Source organism: Pinus tabuliformis, chromosome 5_2 (assembly GCF_031772625.1).
Source record: "Pinus tabuliformis cultivar Carrire ecotype Pingquan chromosome 5_2, CPIR1, whole genome shotgun sequence".
NCBI classification, from domain to species: Eukaryota; Viridiplantae; Streptophyta; class Pinopsida; order Pinales; family Pinaceae; genus Pinus; species Pinus tabuliformis.
In genome coordinates, this window is record NC_142306.1 from 530,270,492 (window position 1) to 530,295,146 (window position 24,655).

Here is a 24,655-nt window from a genome sequence, read left to right on the forward strand (position 1 = left end):
ACCAATTTTGACTATTGAAGTGCCCAATTTAGACAAGGGAAAGTGTACTTATGAAGAAAATCCCAGAGACACACATTTGGACAGGTCTGCCCTAACAGGAAATTGGTCACCCTTTGAAGCCTATAAATACAAGTGACCTTAATCTCATTTGATCATCACCAAGAATCATCTTCTTCTCTTCTTCATTGATTGGTTCACAGAGGTCTGAGGCAAGGTCGAGGAAAGTGGTTTGCACAGATCTGAAAATACAGGGCCTAAAGCTCTCACGTGTTCTAAGGTTTTGGGTCTCAAACACAGGCTCGTCAAAGGAAATCTTTGGCTATAACTGTAGGATAACAGGCTCAAGGTTGCGGTTAGAAGGTCTTAGCCAAATGCACAAATCTTCCTCCATGTGTTTGGGATCTAGGGCTAAATTTGACATGTGACTGCAGTTGACCAAAGTTGACCACATACAAGAAAAGTTGTCTCTGATATATATTGTGTTGGAAATAATATTGAGAGGGGGGGATGAATCAGTATTAGCAAATCAATATGTTTTTCATTTCCATAATCAGATTTATATACGCTACTTCAGTGAAGGGAACTCGCATGTGCACGCAATTGTTCTTAAGGCAACCAACGTATATCTAGTGAACTTATGATTCAGTTAATTCATCATATTTTGATCTTTAATCTGTGCATTAGTACTTTATTAAACATTAAACAATAACCACGTGCAGCTAATAACAGAATGAACCATCACACATAAGCAACACACATGAACACCAAGATTTAAGGTGGAAACCTAATGTGGGTGAAAACCACCTACTGCTGTCGTCTCTGTCTTCTTTTAATAGTAAGAAAATCTGTTTACAACATTGTACTAGTGCAGATTCATACTAATACGCATGCTTCTACCTGCAGAAGGTTACAACCTTCTCTCGTTCTCCAGCTTCTACTGGAAGGGAGCTACAACCCCCTAGCTCTTGTACTAGCCGATATGTTTACTAGTACGTAGGCGCCGACCTACAGAAGGATACGACCTTATTTCTTCCTCCAGGGACCACGTTTCATGAATTTTCAGATTGGATACTCCTGGAACACAACACCACAATATGAAGGCCATGTTTCATCCAATTCTCATACTGGACCCGTCAAAAACATTGAAACTCAGAAAATCATAACTGCAATACAACCATCAAATACATCTACATCAACCAATCACTGAAACCCAATCATCACTTTCTGAATCAACCACAACTAAATCAATCAATCACTTGACAACCCATCATCACTGAAGCAAATCACAATCAATCAATCTGATCATTCAGAACACTGTCACCAGAATACAGTCACCAGAACACAAAGCAGAACCTAGAACTCTACAACAGCAAACAGAGACAACTGAAACTTTAAACATCATACTTCATAAGGTATACACTACTTCCATGTGTGGAAACAACGTGCATACACATTTTTACCAAAGGGAACTAGCGTACAGATCTGCAAATTCAAATTTATGATGTATACGCTACTTTGATATGTTGAACCAGCGTGTATACGCTCTTTTACTAAAGCGAACCTGCGTATAGATCTATAAATGCTAACTTAAAACATCACAACTATTCCAGACTTTAGTCATATCTAGATAATCAAATTTACAGAATAAAACATGCATCAGTATTCATATTCAAGATCAAACCACATAATGATAATACTCTTAAGCCTTTATGATCTTGGTCCATCAACCTTTATCAGCCATATAGGTGCATCCTTAGATCAGATCTAGCAACCCATCATAAGCTCATTAACTTTCATAAATGATCCAACACTTCATAAGATATTCAAATCCTTACCCTCCTTGGCCTAGTGATCTTCTCCTCCTTATATAGTTTTAGGCCTTTCTCAATACCATGGACCAAAACTACTTAGGATCAATACCATGGACCAAATACCTAGGGTCAAATACCTTGGACCAAAAACTTTGCTTTTCCAAGATATACACACTTTTCCTTATGTGAAAGTTCGTGTGTACATATACGCTCCTTTTGTTCAGTAAACCTGCGTGTATACACAGCTTGGATAAGGTGAACCTGCGTATACCTCTCTTTCTTCATTCTTTGTAGGATGATTTGTAATCCTTTACTGTTAACTTGCTACAATGTGAACTGTCATCTGAGAGAGTTGCCAATGTACATTACTTCTGAACTGATTCCTTTGAACTGCCCTACATTTTATCACATCAGTAAACACAACTGCCATGCATTCTATCACATCTGATATCTTTTCTGTAGATTCATCTAGTTACCATATGTAAGTGAGTTGTTCTGCTACAAGTGGGTTTCCATCAAGTACAACACATGCATCATAATGCCAACAATCTCCCCCTTTGGACTTAATGGCAACCATGTTGGTGTTGATTACTGCAAGCTGTAGAAATTATTAGAGATAACTAGCAACACCAAAATACTCTTCCCCTTTGACATCAAGAGCAAAGGGTGGACCAAGATATTCTCCCCCTTTGATATCAAGGGAAAAGGGCTGACCAAAAAGAAGACTTTCATATCTGAACAGCTAAATATAAATAATGATCATGCTCCCGCTAAGCACATGCTGAATTCTCTGTTTAAACTTCCTCTTTGTACATGTTGAGATAGACTATATCATCCATGCTCCCCTTGAGCACATGCAGAGTCTGCAAATATTTTCCAAATGAATAACATGAATCTATAACTCAACTAAGTGACTTTTACCTTCCTATCACCAATGACTCATCCTCCCAACTAAGTGGGGATATACCAATTGTTTATACATGACAGAAATATAATTACATCATCCATCCCATGCAAAGTGGGGATACAAATTACATCATATGACCAAAAAGGACTCATCAAAAGAAAAATTATTACATCATGGGTCTTTATACGAACTTTACATCGAATGTTATACATGACATTTATAACAGAGACCAAATGTCTAAACAAGACCATGATAGTCATCAGAAACTATCATACACCATGTATGATCTGCACCATAAGCATATGTTAATAGCATCCAGACCTATAACTTGTATATGTCCATTGTCAGTTCCGAAGATATGACAAAGTAAATATCATCAACCTGTGACTAAGTATGCTATATATAGATATCAACTCATCCTCTTGATCTCATCAAGATCACCTTGTTTCATTTCCTTAGTAGAAAGAGCCTTATCATAACCTTCCATGAATCAACTAAGCATATGTCATATCTCCAAGCAGTAACACAAAATCATTCACATCATATCATATGTGAAAACACCATAGTCATCACATCATCATCAAGAACTGCATGATCTTCAACAAGAACCCTTAATATATCAACCATGTTTCATCACTAGGGAACATCCCACATCTGATAAGCATCAACCATGATAATCAATGAGTATCAATCTATCATCATAAGGTAAGAACTCATCATCATTATGTGTCTAAGTAAGCCATGTCTTCGAATATCCATGTCTTCAAATAGCTATGCCTTCATGTGACCTGCAATAACACCATTCTCTTGGCCAACCAACAATATTTATTAATATGCAACTTAAGTAATCATCCATGTATCCAGCATACTGTATATCCATCAAAGAGATAGCAATGTGTATCATGAGCTCATGGTTATTTGTCAAGATTTCTTGATATCATCAACAACAACAATCCTCAACCATGTGAGAGCCAAGAACTATAGGAATCCTGCATCATAACTGCACCATATGAACTTTATGCATCTTTGAAGGCATGATTACAGCAGCATAAAAGAAATGAGTGGGTCATCATCAAATAATGAAGTTGTGTACTCAAGCTTTGTACTTCTTGTCCTTATGAAGATCACCATGTAAGCAACATGTATGTACTATATGCATCATCAAAAAGTCATTCACAATCATCCATAAATCTGATCTGAATACCAACTATGTGACCCCAAGTATCATCTGAGATTTTATCATGGGAAACTCATAACCGTAACATAGCAAAGATGTATCATTTAGCCACATAAGCATCATCATCATTGATTAGGTACCAAAGACTTCTAAACATAATGCCAACAATGCTTTATTAGAAGCATAACATGTTCTCCCCCTGAACTTGTTCCTCCTGTTCACTGTCAGATCTGATCATTGCATATATCAGTAAGAAGTATCAAGGCATCATCATCAATCAGATATACATCAAGTTATCAACAACTTGTGAGGATCAAAAACACTTCTAAATAACATCCACAGACTGTAGTCATCTATCACCATGATAGAAAATATAACTGATAATTATCTGAATCATATCAAATCAGTTTTTCTGAGTCTGTCCCACTACATTTTTCCTCAGACCAACATATACGTGACTATGTAGCTTCGAACTCGCGTATATACGTGACTTGTCTGCATGGAACTTGCATACGAGAGTTAGAACATTGAAGTTTCACACTTTCAGCTCCCCCTAAGTTTGTTATGTCTGTACACTGTTCCATGCCACATTTTTTTGACTGTACTTCCTTCTTCTTCCATATCTTCGATGATGATGTTTTCTCCTTTTGGTATGGTGTCTAAAATTTTATCCTACATTCCTTTTCTATATTTCCAAACTTGTTACATGCATAAAATTTTACGTGTTTCATATTTCTTCTATAGCAATCAATGGCTTTGTGACTAAACATATTGCAAGAAAAACAAATCTCTTAAAGTACCTTGAAGCTGATGATATTTCTGTGTGATGTTCTCTACTTCCGCATATCGTTGCAACATGTACAAGATTATGACATATAAAACATTCAACATTATTCATTTTAGAAAATAAACGACTATCACTTCCACAATTAGGAGTAAAAGATTTTCTTTAAAGAATTTCTCTTCTTGGTTGTTGATGGGGTTGACCTCTAATCTCCTTGTTGAGCATTTCAAAATTTGGATTAGAGTTCCTTGCCTCAGCTTATGAGCTAGATTCACCTTTAATAGATTCATGAAAATGAAGACCAGATTTGATGGCAGGAGACCTTTGACTACTAAGAATATCATCCAAAATCTTAGTACTATTTTGAAATCGTAATAGCATATCCTTTTCTTCTAATTTACCTTTTAGTATATTTACCTCAACCTGATATTGCTCTTCCTTTTCAAGATACTGCTTCTTCTTGATTTCTTCAGCTTTTCTTCCTTCTTCCACTTGTTACCTTAATTCGAGAACTTCATTTTCTTTTTCTTCAAGAGCTTGGAGTAGTTCCTCATTTTTCTTATTTAATTTTTCAAGATCTTCTTTGAGAGAGAGGATCTTAGCTTCAAGACCTTCATAGTAACATGATCTATCTTTAAGTTTCTTGATTTTTGTGCTCCTTTTATTTACTTCATTTCTTAATGATGTCACTTCATCCTGCAACTTTTGACATTGATCTTCCTTTTCCTTTTACTGCTTCCTTACTTTGTTTCCTTCCTCCAATTGAGCTTTTAGTCTGGCAGCTTCTTCTTTGGAGGCACACTCCCTTTTGTCCAATAGATCTTGTTGATCTCTAACCTTGTCTGTGATTTTTTTAAATTCTACCTCTATTTGATATCTTTGTCTTTCACCCATAAGAGAAAATTTAGCTGTTTCGCTGCCACTTTCATCATCTTCAAATGGACAGAGAAATGTATCACTAGAGGATAACAAATTCATACCTGATAGTTCTTTTGCTTGTTCATCTTCATTCTGAGGTGATTCTAAATCTGAAGAGTTGCTTCCACATAATCCCCAATCGACTCTCCCATTTTCATAGTTCCTTTGAGATGCCTTCTTCTTTTGAGGTGCTTTCTTCTTTCCCATTGTTTCTACAGATCTCCTTCAAGTGATCAAGTTTCTGCCAAAGGACCTACTCTGATACCAATTGTTGGAAATAATACTGAGGGGGGGGGGGGTGAATCAGTATTAGCAAATCAATATGTTTTTCATTTCCATAATCAAATTTATATACGCTACTTTAGTGAAGGGAACTCGCTTGTGCACACAATTGTTCTTAAGGAAACCAACGTATATCTAGTGAAATTATGATTCAATTAATTCATCATATGTTGATCTTTAATCTGTGCATTAGTACTTTATTAAACATTAAATAGTAACCATGTGCAGTTAATAACAGAATGAACCATCACACATAAGCAACACACATGAACACCAAGATTTAAGGTTGAAACCCAATGTGGGTGAAAACCACCTGCTGATGTCGTCTTTGTCTTCTTTTAATAATCAGAAAATCTGTTTATAACATTGTACTAGTGCAAACTCATACCAGTACGCAGGCTTCTACCTGTAGAATGTTACAACCTTCTCTTGTTCTCCAACTTCTACTGGAAGGGAGCTACAACCCCCTAGCTCTTGTACTAGCCAATTTGTTTACTAGTACGTAGGCACCGACCTACAGGAGGCTACAACCTTCTTTCTTCCTCCAGGGACCACGTTTCATGAATTTTCAGACTGGATACTCTTGGAACACAACACCACAACCTGAAGGCCATGTTTCTTTCAATTTTCACACTCAATAACATTGAAACTCAGAAAATCATAACTGTAATACAACCATCAAATACATCTACAAAAACCAATCACTGAAACCCAATCATCACTTTCTGAATCAACCACAACTGAATCAATCAATCACTTGACAACCCATCATCTCTGAAGCAAATCACAATGAATCAATATGATCATTTAGAACACTGTCACTAGAATATAGTCACCAGAACACAAAGTAGAACCCAGAACTCTACAATAGCAAATAGAGACAATTGAAACTTTAAAGATCATACCTCATAAGGTATACACTACTTCCATGTGTCAAACCAATGTGCATACACACTTTTACCGAAGGGAACCAACGTACAGATCTCCAAATTCAATTTTATAATGTATACGCTACTTTGATATGCTGAACCAATGTGTATACACTCTTTTACTAAAGCGAACTTTCATACAGATCTGTAAATGCTAACTTAAAACATCATAACTATTCCAGACTTCAGTCATACCCAGATCATCACATTTACAGAATAAAACATGAATCATTATTCAGATCTAGACCATCCAAAATCAAACCACATAATGATAATACTCTTAAGCCTTTATGATCCCGGTCCATCAACCTTTATCATCCATATAGGTTCATCCTTAGATCAGATCTAGCAACCCATTAGAAGCTCATTAACTTGCATAAATGATCCAACACTTCATAAGATATTCAAATCCTTGCCCTTCTTGGCCTAATGATCTTCTCCTCCTTATATAGTTTTAGGCCTTTCTCAATACCATGGACCAAAACTACTTAGGTCCAATACCATGGACCAAATACCTAGGGTCAATACCTCAGACCAATTACCTTGGGTCAAATACCTTGGACCAAAAAATTTGTTTTTCCAAGATATACGCACTTTTCCTTCTGTGAAAGTGCGTGTGTACGTATACACTCCTTTTGTTTAGTAAACCTATGTGTATATGAAAATTGGACAAGGTGAACCTGCGCATACCTCTATTTCTTCATTCTTTGTAGTCTGATCTGTAATCCTTTGCTATTAACTTGCTACACTGTGAATTGTCATCTGGGAGAGTTGCCATTGTACATTACTTTTGAACTGATTCCTTTGAACTGCCCTGCATTTTGTCACATTTGTAAACACAACTGCCATGTATTCTATCACATCTGATATCTCTTCTATAGATTCATCTAGTTACCATATACAAGTGAGTTGTTCTGCTACAAGTGGGTTGCCATCAAGTACAACACATGCATCATAATGCCAACATATTGATACTGGGAACATATTTCTGAATGTTATTGGATCATTTTTATGGATTATTTTGTATTGGGCTCATTGTGCTCTCTGTTGAACATTTTATGATAATCTAATAGAAGAAGAATTTACAAAGGGTTTCCCCCTTCTGGGGTTTTTCCCTGGTCTTTGACCAAACCCGATGTCTCTTGTTGATGTGTTGATTGTCTCCTTTATCATTACATTTATTGTTCTATCTTCAATTATTGTTGATGATTGGGAAGATTAATTGTTATTGTAAAGATTTATAAGTGAAGAATTGAATTGGGCTAAAAGTAATTGAACCAGCATAAAGCAATGTGAAAATTAACATGGTATCAGAGCCAAGGTGAAGGACAAGCCCAAAAGGAGACACACATTGAAGAAATCATCTTTGGAAGGTTGAAGGAGCCTATATAATCAAGTCAATATGTCTTCCTCTTTATTGAAGGAACATGAGAAGCTGGGTGAATCATCTAACTTTGCTGCATGGAAGATCAGGTTGGAGATGATAGCTAATAATAATGATATTTTGGAATACATTCAAGGAAAAGTACGTAATCCTCTAGAAACTACTTCTGTTGCTGCCAAAAACAAGCACAAGAAAGGTGTGTTAAAAGAAAATAAAATTATAGTTGATGGATTACAAGATAATTTACTTTCATATCTTGGAAATTTAATAAAGACTAAGGACATGTATGATAAGATAGTTGGCATGTATGAAATCAACAATTTGAATGAAATCATCTCCTTGAAATATCAACTCAAGGACATGAATATGAAAAAGGGAGAGTTTTTGCAATCCTACATTATAAGGATATCTCATCTTAGAGATCAATTGAAAAGAGTTGGAGAATTTGTGCTTGACATGGAATTGGTGATTGTAACTCTTAGAGGACTCCCTCCTATTTGGGAAACCTTCATCACTACTACAAGCAACAACAATGCCTTCTTGTCATTTGATGATATTGTTGGAAAGTTCACTCAACAAGAATTGAGGATGGTTTCTAGAGGAAGGATATGAAAAAATGAAGAAGGAGAAACCGTTGCCTTCATCATTCGTGATAAGAAGACGAAGAAAGGAAAAGGAGGGCCATCAAATTCAAGAAAGTATCCTCCTAAAAATTAAAATAGAAGGTTTGGAATATCCAAAGAATCATTTCACATTGAATGATTCAATTTTCATAAGTGAGGCCACTATGCTCGAGATTTTCCTAAGAAGAACAATGGTCCATGAAACAATAGTAGAAGCAACAAAAAGAATAAAAGATGATCGAAGGAATGATCACAATGGAAGAGATGAAGTAGAAGAATAGATGCTATAAGTGACCATGAATAAGATCATCATCCTCAAAAGAAGTTAATATGATCCAAGTATGAAAGTAATGTTAGAAATCAATTTAAATATATTCTTATTTATTCCCTTACTAGTTCCTCTCCTCCAGATTCATGGAATAGCTGGTTGGTTGCTAGTGGGGCCACTCATCATTTCTCTAGGTGTAAATAAGTTCCCTCTAATTTGGTAGAGAGGGAGTAAAATTTGAAAGTTATTATTGGAAATAACTCCACGCATCTCGTTAAAGGCTTTGAGTCCATCAAATTACATTTGGAGTCTGGGGAATCTATTATGCTCCATGATGTGATGTATGTGGTAGGATTGAAGAAGAATTTGGTATCAATATATGCTTTGGAAGACAAAGGGATGAGGTTTTCCTTCATCAGGGGAAAGTTTCTTACTTTTCCTATTGGATCACCTATGAGAGATGCATTTACATTGGGATTGAGATTTGAAGGACTCTACAGGGTTACTGGAAGACCTCTTCTAGCATTGGTCCATGATACTAATCATCTAAGATAACTATGGCACCAAATATTGGCCCATTTACATTATGATTCTCTTTCAAAATTGAAGAAAATAGTTTCTATTATTCCCGTTGTTCAAGCCCAACATGATGGAGTATGTCTAGGTTATGCTAGTGGAAAAAAGACAAGGGGAACATTTCCATCTAGCGAGAACAAGACAAATGACATCCTCCATCTCATTCATTCTGACATATGTGTTCTGATGCTCATGCACTGTATTGGTTTTCGTATCTACTACATCAACTTCATTGATGACTTCTGAAGAAAGACATGGATATATTACTTGAAGCAAAAGGATGAAGCCTTCAAAATGTTAAAGGAGTTCAAATATTTGATTAAAAATCAAATAGGGAAGAAAATTAAGATCTTCAGGTCTAACAATGGTAGCAAGTACATTTTGAATGAGTTCATCAAATTTTTTAAGAAGGAAAGTATCAAGAAAGAAACAATTATTCCCTATACTACTGAACAAAATGGAGTAACTAAAAGAAAGAACATGTCCATTGTAGAAGCTACTCGTGCTATGCTCCATGATCAAAAGTTACTAAAGTTCCTTTGGAAAGATGCATCGAATATTGCCATATATGTTCAAAACAAGGTGCCTCATCAAGAATTAGATAGCAAGATCCCCAAAGAAGTGTTCAAAAGTGTCAAGCCTGATGTTGTCCATATTTGTATCTTTGGTCGCCCCATATATTTTCATGTGTTGAAGGACAAAAGAAACAAGCTAGAAGCCATAGGAAGAAAATGTATGTTTTTTAGATATTGTGAAAATTCTAAAACATTTAGAATATATATTCCTAGTCAAAAGAAGGTTGAAGTTAGCAGGGATGTAACATTTGATGAAGATGCTTCCCTTGGGAAAGTAAGGGGCCTTCCTCTGCCTCATCCTAATTAAAAGAAGAATGATGATATGGATATTTTAGATGGTCCCTCCATGCCTGAATCTGAGACATATATTGTTGATGATCCCATGGAGCCCATGGATCCCTTAGATCCTCCACCATATGATCCTATTGCTAAGAAGAGGCCACTTTGGCTCCATGACACATTACAAGATGATGAGAAATGAGTTCTCGTCTAAAGATAATTTAGAGAAAGGAAGAAGCCATGCAAACACCAGGGATATGTTGCATCCATGATCACTATGATTCAAGTCGAACCTCCCACCTTTGAAGAATCCACGAGCAAACAAGTTTAGAAGGATGCTGTGGCTGAAGAATATGAATCAATTACGAAGAATGGCATACGGGATATTGTGCCGATATTGAAGGAAAAATCCGTGGTGACTTCAAAATGGTTATTCAAGATCAAACATAGAATTGATGGAAACATTAAAAATATAAAGCAAGGTTCTTGGCTCGAGGTTTCTCCCAAAAAGAGGGAGAAAATTATGATGATATATTTTCACCCATGGCTCGATTTACAACCATTCGTTTGATATTTTCTCTTTCCGCAAGTCAAGGATGGACCCTTCATCAGATGGACGTGAAGACTACATTCCTTCATGGCATGTTACAGGAAGAAGTGTACGTTGAGAAACCACATGGATTTGAAGTAAAGGATCAAAAGACACATGTTTGCAGGTTGAATAAGGAATTGTATGGTTTGAAGCAAGCCCCCAAAGCATGGTATGCTCGCATATAAAATTATCTGGTAAAACTAGGATTCATAAGAAGTAATGTCGATCCCAACCTCTAATTCAAGATAGTCCAAGGTATGCCATTGATTTTGGTTTTATATGTTGACGATCTATTCTTGACAGGTAGTGAGCCCCTAATGATTGAGTGTAAGAGGGAGTTAGCCTCTAAATTTGAGATGAAGGATCTTGGACTCATGCACTATTTTTTAGGCCTTGAGATGTGGAAAAGGCCTGGTGATATTTTCCTTTCACAAGGAAAATATGTCGTGAAGCTGTGGGAGATATTTGGAATGGCAGAATGCAAGTCCTTGCCCACACTAATGGAAATGAATTTCAAGAAGTTATGTGGAGAAGCTGCAAGACCCAATTTGGTGAATCCATCTGAGTATAGATAGTTGATTGGGGCTCTGATGTTCTTAGTGAACACCCATCGAGACATATGATATGCAGTGAAGACATTGAGTCAATTCATGACCAAGACTCTCTATACGCATCAGATCATTGCCAAACAAATTTTGAGATATTTGCATGGGAAGATCACCCTTGGTCTAAGATATTCTGTCAGAGATGTTTGACTTCATGGATATATCGATGTTGACTAGGCAAGAAACGATTTCGACAGGAAGAGTACATCTGGATGTTGTTTTAGCCTTGGATCTACCATGATATATTGGATGAGAAGGAAGTAGAAGTCTGTAGCAATGAGTACCGCTGAGGCAAAGTACATTTCCATTGGCATGGCTAGCTACGAAGTAGTTTGGTTGAGGAAGCTCATTTGGAGAGCTATTTGAGCAGGTCCTAGACACCACAATGATACATTGCAACAACAAGAGTGGGATCTGTCTAAAAAAGAATCCCATACTTTATGATAATTATAAGCACATTAAGATTCCATAGCATTACATTCGAGACATAGTGTAGAGAGGAGCCGTTAATCTCCATAACATATCAATAGATGTGAAGATTGAATATATTCTCATCAAGGCTTTTATGAAAATGAAGTTATTGGTCATTAGAGAGAAACTTGGACTAATAGATGTGACCCCTCCTTATAAGGGGCATCGTTAATCGAGGACACTTAGCCAACTCTTCCCCCTCTCTGAGCTCCCAGGGTATGGAATTGAGATGGAGGGATCCTAGGGTTGAGGGATATTTGGACAATGGGGTATCACCCCTATATATCACCCATAGGGTGTGTGTGATCCTTGTATATTTTGACAAGTCAGGTATCCCACCCTATCTTGGTCTAATACAGTATACCCCAGTTGGAATTATACCCACAAGCCAGTCTTGTTGGGATTCTCCCTCCCCATCTATCCAATAGGTTTAGGAGGCATGGGGGTGTGTGATCCTCAAATTTGGTAAGTCGAGTATCTCACCCAAACTTGTACTATGATGTAGGTGTTCTACCACATGACTCTTGAGGGTCATTGGTGGGAAGATCAATGGGCAATAAGATGGATGTGATATGTACCTCTTATAGGGTAAGTTGTATCTCACCTATTGCTCGATGAGATGACATGAGGTGAGAGTGTCAAATAGGAAATTCCTCATTGTTCGAGAGGGTGGCATATTTATATTTCTAATGATTATGTTTCTTTATATTCAAGAATGTTTCAGAAGATAGAGTTAAGCAGAGATGGGACATGATATGACGACATGATACATATGATTATTACATGATGCAGTTAGAATTTCTCCTAGTTGATAAGGAGTGTTAATTTGGAAACCTAGTGACAAATTCTAACCATGGGACTAGATTCCTCTTTTTGAGAGGACCAATTTTGATTATTGAAGTGCCCAATTTGGATAAGGGAAAGTGTACTTTTGAAGAAAAACCCAAAGATGCACATTTGGATAGGTCAGCTGTAACAAGAAATTGGTCACCCTTGGAAGCCTATTAATACAAGTGAACTAAAGTTTATTTGATAATCACCAAGCATCTTGTTCTTCTATTCTTCATTGATTGGTTCACACAGGTCTAAGGCAAGGTCAAGGAAAGTGGTTTTCATAGATCCGAAAATACAGGGTGTGAAGCTTGCAAGTGTTCTAGGGTTTTGGGTCTTATCTAGAGGCTCTTGAAAGGAAATTTTCAGCTATAATCGAAGTCTAGAAGGCTCAAGGGTGCAGTTGGAAGGTATTATCCACATGCACAACTCTTCCTCCATAAGGTTGGGCTCTAGGGATAAATTTGACATCTGACTGTGGTTGACTGAAGTTGACCACAGATAAGAAAAATTGTCTTTGATATGTATTAATGATGGGAACATATTTATTAATGTTATTGGGTCATTTTTCTAGATGATTTATTATCGGGATAATTATATTCTCTGTTGAACATTTTATGACAATCTAATAGAATCATAATTTACAAAGGGTTTTCCCCCTTTTGGGGTTTTTCCCTGGTTTTTGGCCAAACCTGGTGTCTCTTGTTGATGTTTTGATTGTCTCATTTATCATTTCATTTATTGTTCTATCTTAAATTACTGATGTTGATTGGGAAGATTGATTGTTATTGTAAAGATTGTTAATTGGAAAATTGAATTGGGCTAAAAATAATTAAACCAACATAGAGCTATGTGAAAATTAACATGCTATGTTCATCAACATTTCTTTCATCATGTGTAACAATAGAATAAACATGAGTATAAAACCATTCTATGAAATCTGGTTTAGAGGGTAGATCTTTAGGATGAAATCTACAAAAAAGCAAAATAAATCTAGAATAAAATGCATCTACAAATTCATTTTCCAGCATAAAAATATTATTTATTTCTAAGCACAATTCATCATAATTATAATTTTGATTAGAAAGAAGGAATACTTCCCTAACTTGATTCCATGAATGAATTGATTTCACTGGTAATTCTTTGAACCATTTTTCATTTCCCCCTAGACAGTAAGATTAAATAACCATCAAAACTTAATAAGACCATAAATTATGATGAGAGAAAAGTTAAAGTGTACTTTTCTGAAGGGCTCGACACCTTCTTGTTTCCATAACTGCATTAATTAGGTCAGTAAAAGAGAAAAAAATCAAATAAAACTAAACTACTCCTAATCATATTCTACTCTACAAGGAAAACCAAAACTATGTAAAATTAAACTTCTAATGGAGCCATTCAAGTTTTTTGAACCCTGCAAACATATGTACATCGAAATTAGAAGCAAAAATTAATTCAATACTAAAATATATGAAGAAATATATAACACATATACATATAAATTTGATAGGAACTGTAAAATAACCCTATTATTTACAAGAAATTTTGCTCAAAATGATTTTTCCAACCATGTTTCAACTCTGTCATGAAATTCAATATGCTTAACATGAAATTGTTGGGTATAAAACATATTTTGGGTAGTCATCTATTGAACAACTACATAAAAGTTAATATTTATTGTTTTATTTATAATATGAAAAACATTGTCATTACTATACATCAAAAGCGTATTTGAAAATGATTCCTCCAACCATGTTTTAATTGGGTCATTAAAGTCAAGTTGGAAATATGTTATAGATTATGAAGAATCCATGGATGTATTGCATAGCTCGTAGTACTTGATTGATATGGGTATATGCATGGAGCTAGGTTACACTTTTTGGAAAAGTGATGGTGTACTTTGGTGAAAACAGGGAGCTCAATCAAGCCATTTTAAGTTGCTTGATCGAGACATTTTTAGGCACTCGATCTAGCTTCTTAAGGGCTTAGAGATATCTAGATAAAGAATTTAAACAAACCCTCGATCAAACTCCTATGTAACCCAAGTTAACACAGGAGCTTGATCGAGCCACTATTTTTCAACCAAAGCCATGATTGCGTTTTGCACAAGTCATTTTGTGTAGACCGCGAGGTAGAAAACAACTCGACCGAGGGTTTTAACTACTTGACCAAGTGTTCTGGAGCTCAAATGAGGGTTTGGGAGATGGAGGAGCTTGACCCAACTGCACAACGACCCCACCAACATCCCCAAAGATCAAACCAACCAATGTATGGAGGCAAAGTTAGTTTTCTTATCATTTTTATCTATTTAAATTATTTTTTCTTGGAAAAAAAAATAAAAATTAAATGAAACCAACCTACAAAAACCACGAAAAACATTAAAAAATAACCATGAAAACCACCAAGAAAATGTTAGAAAATTATATATTATAGAGAAATGGAACACATAAAATATTGTAGAAACATAAACACAGAAAACACATAAAATAAGAGAGACACAGATATACATGGTTGACCCAATTTGGGCTACGTTAACGAAGAAAAACTGGTCATTCCTTTATATTATCTAGCAAAGTGAAGAGATACAACCTACAGTAGATCCACTGTAATTTCCTCTTCGCTCTCACACAATCTCCTCTCTCTTTCTCGCTCAGAATACACCTATACATATCCATAATACAATTCCCTCATATATAGTGAGGGGTTGCTTTCTAGGGAAAAAACCCTAAATTAAACATAACTTATATTGTGATATCATTCGCCTAATGAACGGCTCAGATTTACTAAAAAATTACAGTATTTTATAAGGAAAATTTACATCTATTTTTAACTTCGGGGCTGCTGCCCTGAACCCTCGCTAAGGGGGCTCATAAAATCATCGTTGCTCCCCCATGATGATGATCAAATGGGTGGCCTTGTCGTCCTGTTACAAACTGGCATTCAACGCGGTGATAACTCTGTATAAAGAAGATAATTAGGCTCCACACCCAACATAAACCCTTGAAAACAAAAAAAAACAACCTAGAAAACCACAAAAGACTAGATAATTTAGGTTGTATTCTTTATTTTTTTCATTTCATTGTATAAAATTTCAATAATTGCAATAGTAGCATGTTTATTATGATTTTTTTTTTTTTTTTTTGAATGGTAAAAACTTTATTTTCTAATTATTTTATACTTTGAAGTTTTTTCTAAGGAATTTAATGAAATAAAATTTCAAAATATTTTGATTTTTTGTTATTTAAAATGAATTTTAAATTTTGAGCAAATTTGACAAAAATTATGCTTGAAAAGACTCCAAAATATAAAATAGCCAAACTATAACCAATAAATAAATATATTATGAACTTATGATTGACCTAATGAATATAGTTGCTCATGGTGAACCTCTATTTATTAAACAAGACATTTTATTTAATTATTTATTTTAAATTTTAATTAATTTATATTTTAAATATTTTTTTAATAATAAATATAGTACAATTAGTTTTAAAAAATTAATTACTTAAATAAAATATTATCTAAGTTAAAAGTCTAAAAAGAAATTTTTGTTATTTAATTAAATTTTATTAACAAAATTAATTATATATATATATATATATATATATATATATATATATATATAATTTCAGCTTATGGATGCTTATTATTTTAGTTTATGGATGTTCATGTAACATTTGTAATGTATAAATATTTTCATAGGGACAATTTATTGATACATCCATTATTTCAGTTTATCGATATTTATTAATCATGTTTATGGATCTTCATTAACTTTCAGTTTATGGATTTGTTAATTATTTCATTAGTTTAAATTTTTTCTATATAATATATCATTTATTACAAAATATAACAATTTTGATTTCTAATTTAATAGACGAAGAAGATAAGTACAATATTATTATGATGCAAGTCACTTTGATACTTAAAATGAACTAAAATATATCATGGTAGAATTAAAAAACACAAATATGATTGAAATAAGTTTTAAATTCAATTTTAAAAGATGTCTGGTAAACAACAAATAAGTTTGATTCAATTTTATTTCTTTTGGGTCATTTACAAAAGTTTAGTCATAACATGATATTTAAGTCATACGTATTGAAAATTTAACATGCCAAAAAACATTAAAGATATATGTTTCTATAATTTTATGTATAATTTATGATCTTTCCTAAATTTGCTTGGCTATCTCAAGGTTCAATTAAAAAACACAAATGAAATTGAAATAAGTTTTATTCAATTTTATTTCTTTTGAGGTCATCTACAAGAGCTTAGTCATAACATGATATAACTACAATCTTACTATGATGCAAGTCACTTTGATACTTAAAATGAACTAAAATATATCATGTATCAATTTAATATTGAACATGGAAAGAATTACAAATATGCTTCATATTGGCTTGTAGAAAGTGCCTTTTAGTGCAATCAACATGTATGTTATTACAATGATTTTAAAAATAAATTATTTGAATTCTAAAGTCATCCATATTATAATTTAAAAAATCTATATATGGAAAATTTTGTGACCAACCCATATACCATTGCATGGCCAAGACTTTTAAGTATATTTCAATCAATTCCTTTTCTCAAGGTTGAATTAAAAAGCACAAATAGAATTGAAATAAATTCTATTCAATTTTAAAAGATGTCTTGTAAACAACATAAGTTTTATTCAATTTATTTCTTTTGATGTCATCTACAAGAGCTTACTCATAACATGATAGAAGTACAATTTTCCTATGATGCAAGTCACTTTGATACTTAAAATGAACTAAAATATCTCATGTATCAATTTGATATTGGGAGTTGAAAGAATTACAAATATGCTTCATATTGACTTGTAGAAAGTGTCTTTTAGTGCAATCAACATGTATATTATTACAATTCAATTTTAAAAATAAATTATTTGAATTATAAAGTCATCCATATTATAATAAAAAATCTATATACAGAAGTTTTTGTCACCCACCCATATACCATTGCATGGTCAACTTTTTTAAGTATTTCATTTAATTTCTTATCTCAAGGTTCGATTAAAAAAATAAATATGATTGAAATAAGTTTTATTCAATTCTAAAAGATGTCAAATGTAAACAAGAAACAAGTTTTATTCGATATTATTTCTTTTAATATTATATGCAAGAGCTTAGTCATAACATTATATATATATATATATATATATATATATATATATATATATATATATATATATATATATATATATTCATATTCTATTTGTTTCTATAACATTTTTGTAATTTTATATAATGTTATCAACTTTCCTAAATTTACTTAGCTATCCAAGTATTTCAATCAATTCCTTATGATTGAAATAAGTTTTATTCAATTTTGTTTTTTTTGAGGTTATCTACAAGAGCTTAGTCATAACATGATATATATATATATATATATATATATATATATATATATATATATATATATATATATATATATATATATATATATATATATATATATATATATTCTATTTGTTTCACTTTTTACAATCCAATATGAATCATGTGTGTAACTCTTTCCATGCTTTATATCAAACTGACACATGGCATTTATTAATAACATAAAAATATTTTAATGTTGTTCATAACCTAGATCTAGTTGAATTTCCATTTTAAGTAAAATAATATTATATCAGCTTGGTTAAATTAGTGGTGTATTAAATTTACATCTTTCTTGGTTTTAAATCTATGGGTTCATATAAGGATCCTATCCCTAAAAATAAAACCACCTTGAAATTTGGAAAACTTTATTTTTACAAAGGCTCGATCGAGCTTGATAGCTCGATCGAGCTCAATAACTAGACCGGCCCTTCTTAACCACGTAAATGGCTCAATTGGGAGTTTCTTAAACCCTCGATCAAGCTATTTAAATTTATAATTCAAGTGCTCGATCAAGCATTTTAAGTGTTCGATCAAAATTCTGAGGTCTTACAAACCACAATTTTAGCACCCCTTTTGCAGATTTCTTCGCAATGCCATTTTTTACCCTAGCAGACTTAAGGAATAATGTTCCTTAAGTGGAAGTGTTGATAATGTTGAATTTGTGAAGGAATCCTCTATCCAATGGTATATGAGTTTAGCATTTTTGAATTCATATGATATTTTTAGCATTTTCGAATTCATATGAATACAGAATGCTTGAAATGTTTTTGGACTATTTTAAAGAGGCTGAATAAAAAATTAATAACACAAAATATACACAATGAAAATTTTTCAAAAAATACCACTATCTTCGTTTATGAGTCCTCTTCAAAAGGGTACTCTTGGGTTTTCAATTTCTTTAAATAGTTGAAAAAAACTTACATGAACATGTGTCTACAAAATGCAATTAAAATGTTACTTCGCCAACTTTGAAAAATAATAAAAAATATAATTTTCCATAAAAAATAATCTTTTAATATGAATAACTTATTTCTCTCCTTTAGATCATGTTCACATATATATTTTTTTAAAATGGCAGACTAAGTCATGCTACATGAACACACACATACCTCTTAACATGTGCGAAAAGTTGCAAGGACATGCATTTCACTTAATGGAAAATTGACAAATTATATGACATAACTCTCCAGAAATTGTCTTTTTACTCTAAATCAAAATTCACAATGCTTATACCAATTTTGAGGGCTTCAATTCGATAAAAGAGTAAAATTTTGAAATTTTGTTGCCACATTTGGACCAAAAGTGTAACCCATCTTCACACATTCACCCATATACTTTAATTTTCTAGAGATTTTGGAAGACTATGTTGATGGGAATAAGTGACCGCTTGTCAATAGGAGGAAACAACCCAGGCTGAGGTTCTATAATAACCCAAGCCATTTTGGATAACTTCTCTTGATGGGTTTTATGGCTCCATTAGCCATATAATCCCTCATATTTCGAGAAAGGAATCATTAAAGTTCAATTAAGTTTCCTATTTGTGTATATTTACAATTTTTTAGGGGGAGTTGATGGTTATTTACAAATATACATTGAATGGGAATCATCAGAAGAATGATTCTAACTGGTGTAAGATAACTTATAAAAATTAAAAGAATGATTTGTATTTATAGAATGACTATAAAATGCAACTAACTTTTAATGTAACATAAATGAAAAGATAACGAGCGAGGACACAGTTTTACTTGCTATTACTTTAAACAAAATGAAATTACTATCAAGTTGATTTAAAACATTTTACTTTAAAAATTAGGAAAGAAATGCAAAATTATTTTCTATAAATTAGCCTTGACCAAGTAAAATACAATTAACTATAAGATTGATTTCATTTTATAATAATTTTAGACTATTCATTGTTTTAGTACAATATGGAAACATCCATTTATACTAAACTAAAGATAGTAAATAAATCAAGGAAAAAAAAATCTGATTATTAATCTTGTTTGCATCAATGTACATACATGTAACAATTTCAATTTCTGAATACACAACTCATGAATAAAAAAAAACACATTATATGTAAATTAAGTTATATTTCTACAAATGACAATCGCAAGAAATTAAATTAATTCAATACATAGGTAAACAAAACTAATTAATGACAAATAAATGAATAAACATAATTAACATAAGCTCACTAAAGCATAGTCAAATGAGTGATGTTGTTTAAAGAAACCTTTGAAATTGCAGGAAAAAAATGAACTTGTTGAAACAAAGCTATAAATTATATTAAATTAATTTAATATAAACTTACAATATATAATCAAAGTATCAATGTCACTAGAATATTAAACTTTGTTTATTTATCCCACTCTTATACAGTATTTGGGTTCACCACCATTTTTTCAAAGTCTATAATCCTTTTATACCAAAGGATCCTCATACAAAATAATTACAACTGAGAAATAGACGCCTTTGTTCCCATAATATCGGTACACAATTTTATCCTACGAATACGACCACATTGGTCATAACAAGAATGCATCAAAGATAAACACATATCACAACTCAATATGTCATGTCAATAGGCCATGTTAACCAAAAAGACGAAATAGAAAACTAATGTTCGACCACGTAGTTGCAAGCAATACCTTTAGTATAAGAGATAAATATAATTTAAAACTAAGCATCTAAATTAAATAATGGCTACAAAATCTATGATTTTGTAGTTATTATTAATAAAGTTATGAAACAAATAGATAATAATTAGTACATTTCGAAGACATAAAAAGAAAAAATTTGACTTTGAAAACCATTCATTTTGAAGCAGTAAAACCTTCCAAATCGTAAGTAATTATCACATTGACACTGGAAGATTTGACAATGACTTTCTTGTCAGTCACCTGTATTTTTCCCTAAGTTTAGAATTTTGTTTTTCATGTTGCTTTTTGAGGGATTTATTTTGTGACCTTAGTTGTGCATTTTTTTCTCGTAAATAATGAATTTTAATTTATGGTAAAGGACTACAACCACATGTTTATCTTGCCAATACCACATCTAGAAACAAGTGTGAGAATTTTCTTGTTTTGTACATTTAGTGTCAACCTTTTGTAGCTTCTACAACCACCCTCCAATATTTTCAACTTCATCTTATTTAGGAGCCCCTATCAACCATCAAAGACCATGTTATCCACTTGCATAAGTGATCAAGGTCATCCTAAGATTATTTGAGATATTTTAAGTGTTTGAAGTCATTTTTGAGTTTGCTCGAGAGATATCCAAGTCAAGGCGCACTGCTTGCTCGTAACCCTAGTGCACTTCTTAAATTTAGCGCTAACACACTCTTCAAGCCCAACGCGAGTGCACTTTACAATGATAGCCCAAGCATGTTTGGTGCACATCATCATGATAGGGCGCACTCCAAAACTATTACTAGGGTGGACGTGTGAACAAGTTATAAATACAGTCGACCCCCCACTTTCATTTCATTGTCTCATTTGGTCTCTTGTGAGCTCCACACATCTTCTGAATACAAATCCATCTCCACAACTGCGATTGTTCGTGTGCTCATCCCTAATAAGATTCATGTCGTGAATCACTAATATTGTGATTCATTTATTATCGTCTTAGTTCTTTGGGTTTGCTTCTATTTAACCCACTTGTGGTCTCTCACTATGATCTTTCCCACACTTAGCAAAATTTTTGGCTTTCTTGTTTCATCCTATCCTAGCCTCTTGGCGGCGCGCTCGTACACTTCAGATCCTAAGCCTCACACCCTTGTCTCTACAATAAAAAATTGTGCTCTTATTGATTTTCCTTGTGACCTAGCATGCCGATGCAAAACATATGCATTTCTCTCATTGTTATAGCACCATTTTCCACTCTTGGTATATGTGATGCTTTGTTTATGGCCTAGGGCAACCCCTCCTTCCGGACTTAGTCCAAATATATACAAAACAATGTTTTATTCCCTATACACTACTTTGCCCTGAGCTAAAAGCGTGTGCACGCGGGTCAGTCAATACCCAACCTACATATATGTATTAAAACACTTAAAAAAATTAAATTTCCTTAATTTTGGGCAGAGTTCACGAGTTTTTACCTATTGATTACCTCCTATTGTATGTGGTCCAACTGTTTCCCAACTAAAAAACTAATTGGGAGAGGTATAAATAGACCTCTATGGGAAGGCCTTAGGGAGAGGAGAAGATATAGAGTGATTATATTGAGATGATCCCTAACTGAGTCTGATGAATCCCTGTGCCTCATGCACTTCCCCAAGCTTTAGGAAACCCTTATTTCCTTGATTATAGATATCCTTCCTTTTGCTTGAGATATCATGGTTTTGGTGATGGAAGAAGATTGTTGAAGGCTGGGATAGGACAAATCTAGAGGATGGTTCCACTTGGAGCCAGAGAAAGACTTAGGTGAATTCTCTCCATGTTATTTATAGCTTACTGCAATAAAATAAATGTTGTCTTGTTTCCGAAATTAACTATGTTTATGCATCAAATTATGTTTTAATTCATAAATGAATGCCATTTTGATGTATGATTAATCATTTATTTATATGATATAAAGTCAATTTCGTGAATATGCTTTACTTCTATATTGCTATGTATGTTCGAATTGAATGATTTTTAGGTTTGAAGAACATCGAGAGTTACAGAGGGTCTAAACCCGGCGGGACCTACTCGAACGAAGGAAATTCGGGTATGGTCACTCTTACATAGTTTGTTAATATAAGCATCTTGCCTGAGTGGTTTGAGTATTTCTTGTTGTGGTCTGCTTCTGTTCTGTTGGGATTCTAACCCAAAGCCCTAGGGTGCCTCCATCCAAAACAGAATTGGCGACTCCACTGGGGATAACAATATTGTTATTCCTAGTTTGGGTTGTTCATTCTCAATCAAGGCTCAGTATTTGTTTTGCTTGCTGTTACAGTCTTATTTTTTCTACTAGAGTCCCAGGCCTCAAGTCTAATCTTTTGGATCAGACTTTGTTTTTCATTTTTTCTTGCAAATCTTTGTATACGTTCTTTACTTTGTTTACAGTAGCATATACACACTTGTTTTTGTAAAGTAAACTTGCATATATGCAAGTTTCCTGTGTCAAAAGCGCATGTGCACGCTTCTGTGTTTAAACATAGTCGCGTATGAAAATTTTTGCATTTTTTTTTTCAAATCTTTTAGCCCAGATAGATTTTTTTCCTGTTCTTTTCAGTCTCTATGTGGTCAATTATTGTTTGAAGAATTTAATTGTTCTGCAAGCTTACTGTTTCGAAGTCTCTTCCTCAATGAAAAGATTTGGCCTAGGTTGGCTTCTTTAGCGAGTTTGTATTTTGTATTTTGGCACACAAGACTTCGTCCTGAAGTTCTTGATTGTTGTGGTCCTCCAGAACACGAGATTGTTTTCAGTTTCAGTGCCAAGCCTAGATTTCAAATTTACTTGTTTTTCTCTCCTTTGTTTTGTGGCCTCTTAGCTTTCCTTGCTTTTTGAAAGTCTTTTTGAAGAATTTGGAAGTATTTCTTTCTTGGATTCTTGGTCAGTTTGTCAAATTTGGGTTGTTTTGTACAAGTTGAAGTCTTTTTTCTCAAATTTTCGTTCATTTTCAAGTTTATAACTTGCAAAGACTCCTTGTGCTATTTTTTCGATCTTTTGAGTTTTAGTAGAATTTTGGTGATTTCAAAAAGTTGTTTTGGTTGTTTTTTTAAAAAGAAAATATCTCAATTTTTGTTTTGTTTTGTTTTGCTTTTCTTTTGCCAAGTTTGGTTTTTGGTTTCTTTTTGTTGTTGAAAGTGAATTGCGATCTTTTACAATTTGTCCTTCTTGTTTGGAGAGAATTTTGTGTTCAAAATTTGTATCCTCTTCAATACTTAAGTTGGCTCATTGTTAGTTATAAACAATTGCTTTTTCTTTTTGAGTGTTATTTAGGATCTTGCATCTCCATTATATCTTGCATTAGGGTAGTTTGCATTGTTAAAGCATTCATAGTCTTTTAGTTTTTGGGTGTGTGAAGTGTGTTTCAAGAAAAGAAGAGAAAAATTACTTTGCTTTGTAGAAGTTTCGTAGAACTCGTATAGAGATCTCTTTTCATCGAAGAAAAAATTATTGCATTCATGTAGTTAGTTTTTCATTGATTTCTATTGCGCAATACAAACATCATTGGTTTGACTCCCATATTTACCCTTGACTTAAAGAACAACCATTAAAATCAAGTGATTAATTAAAATAAATTAGAACT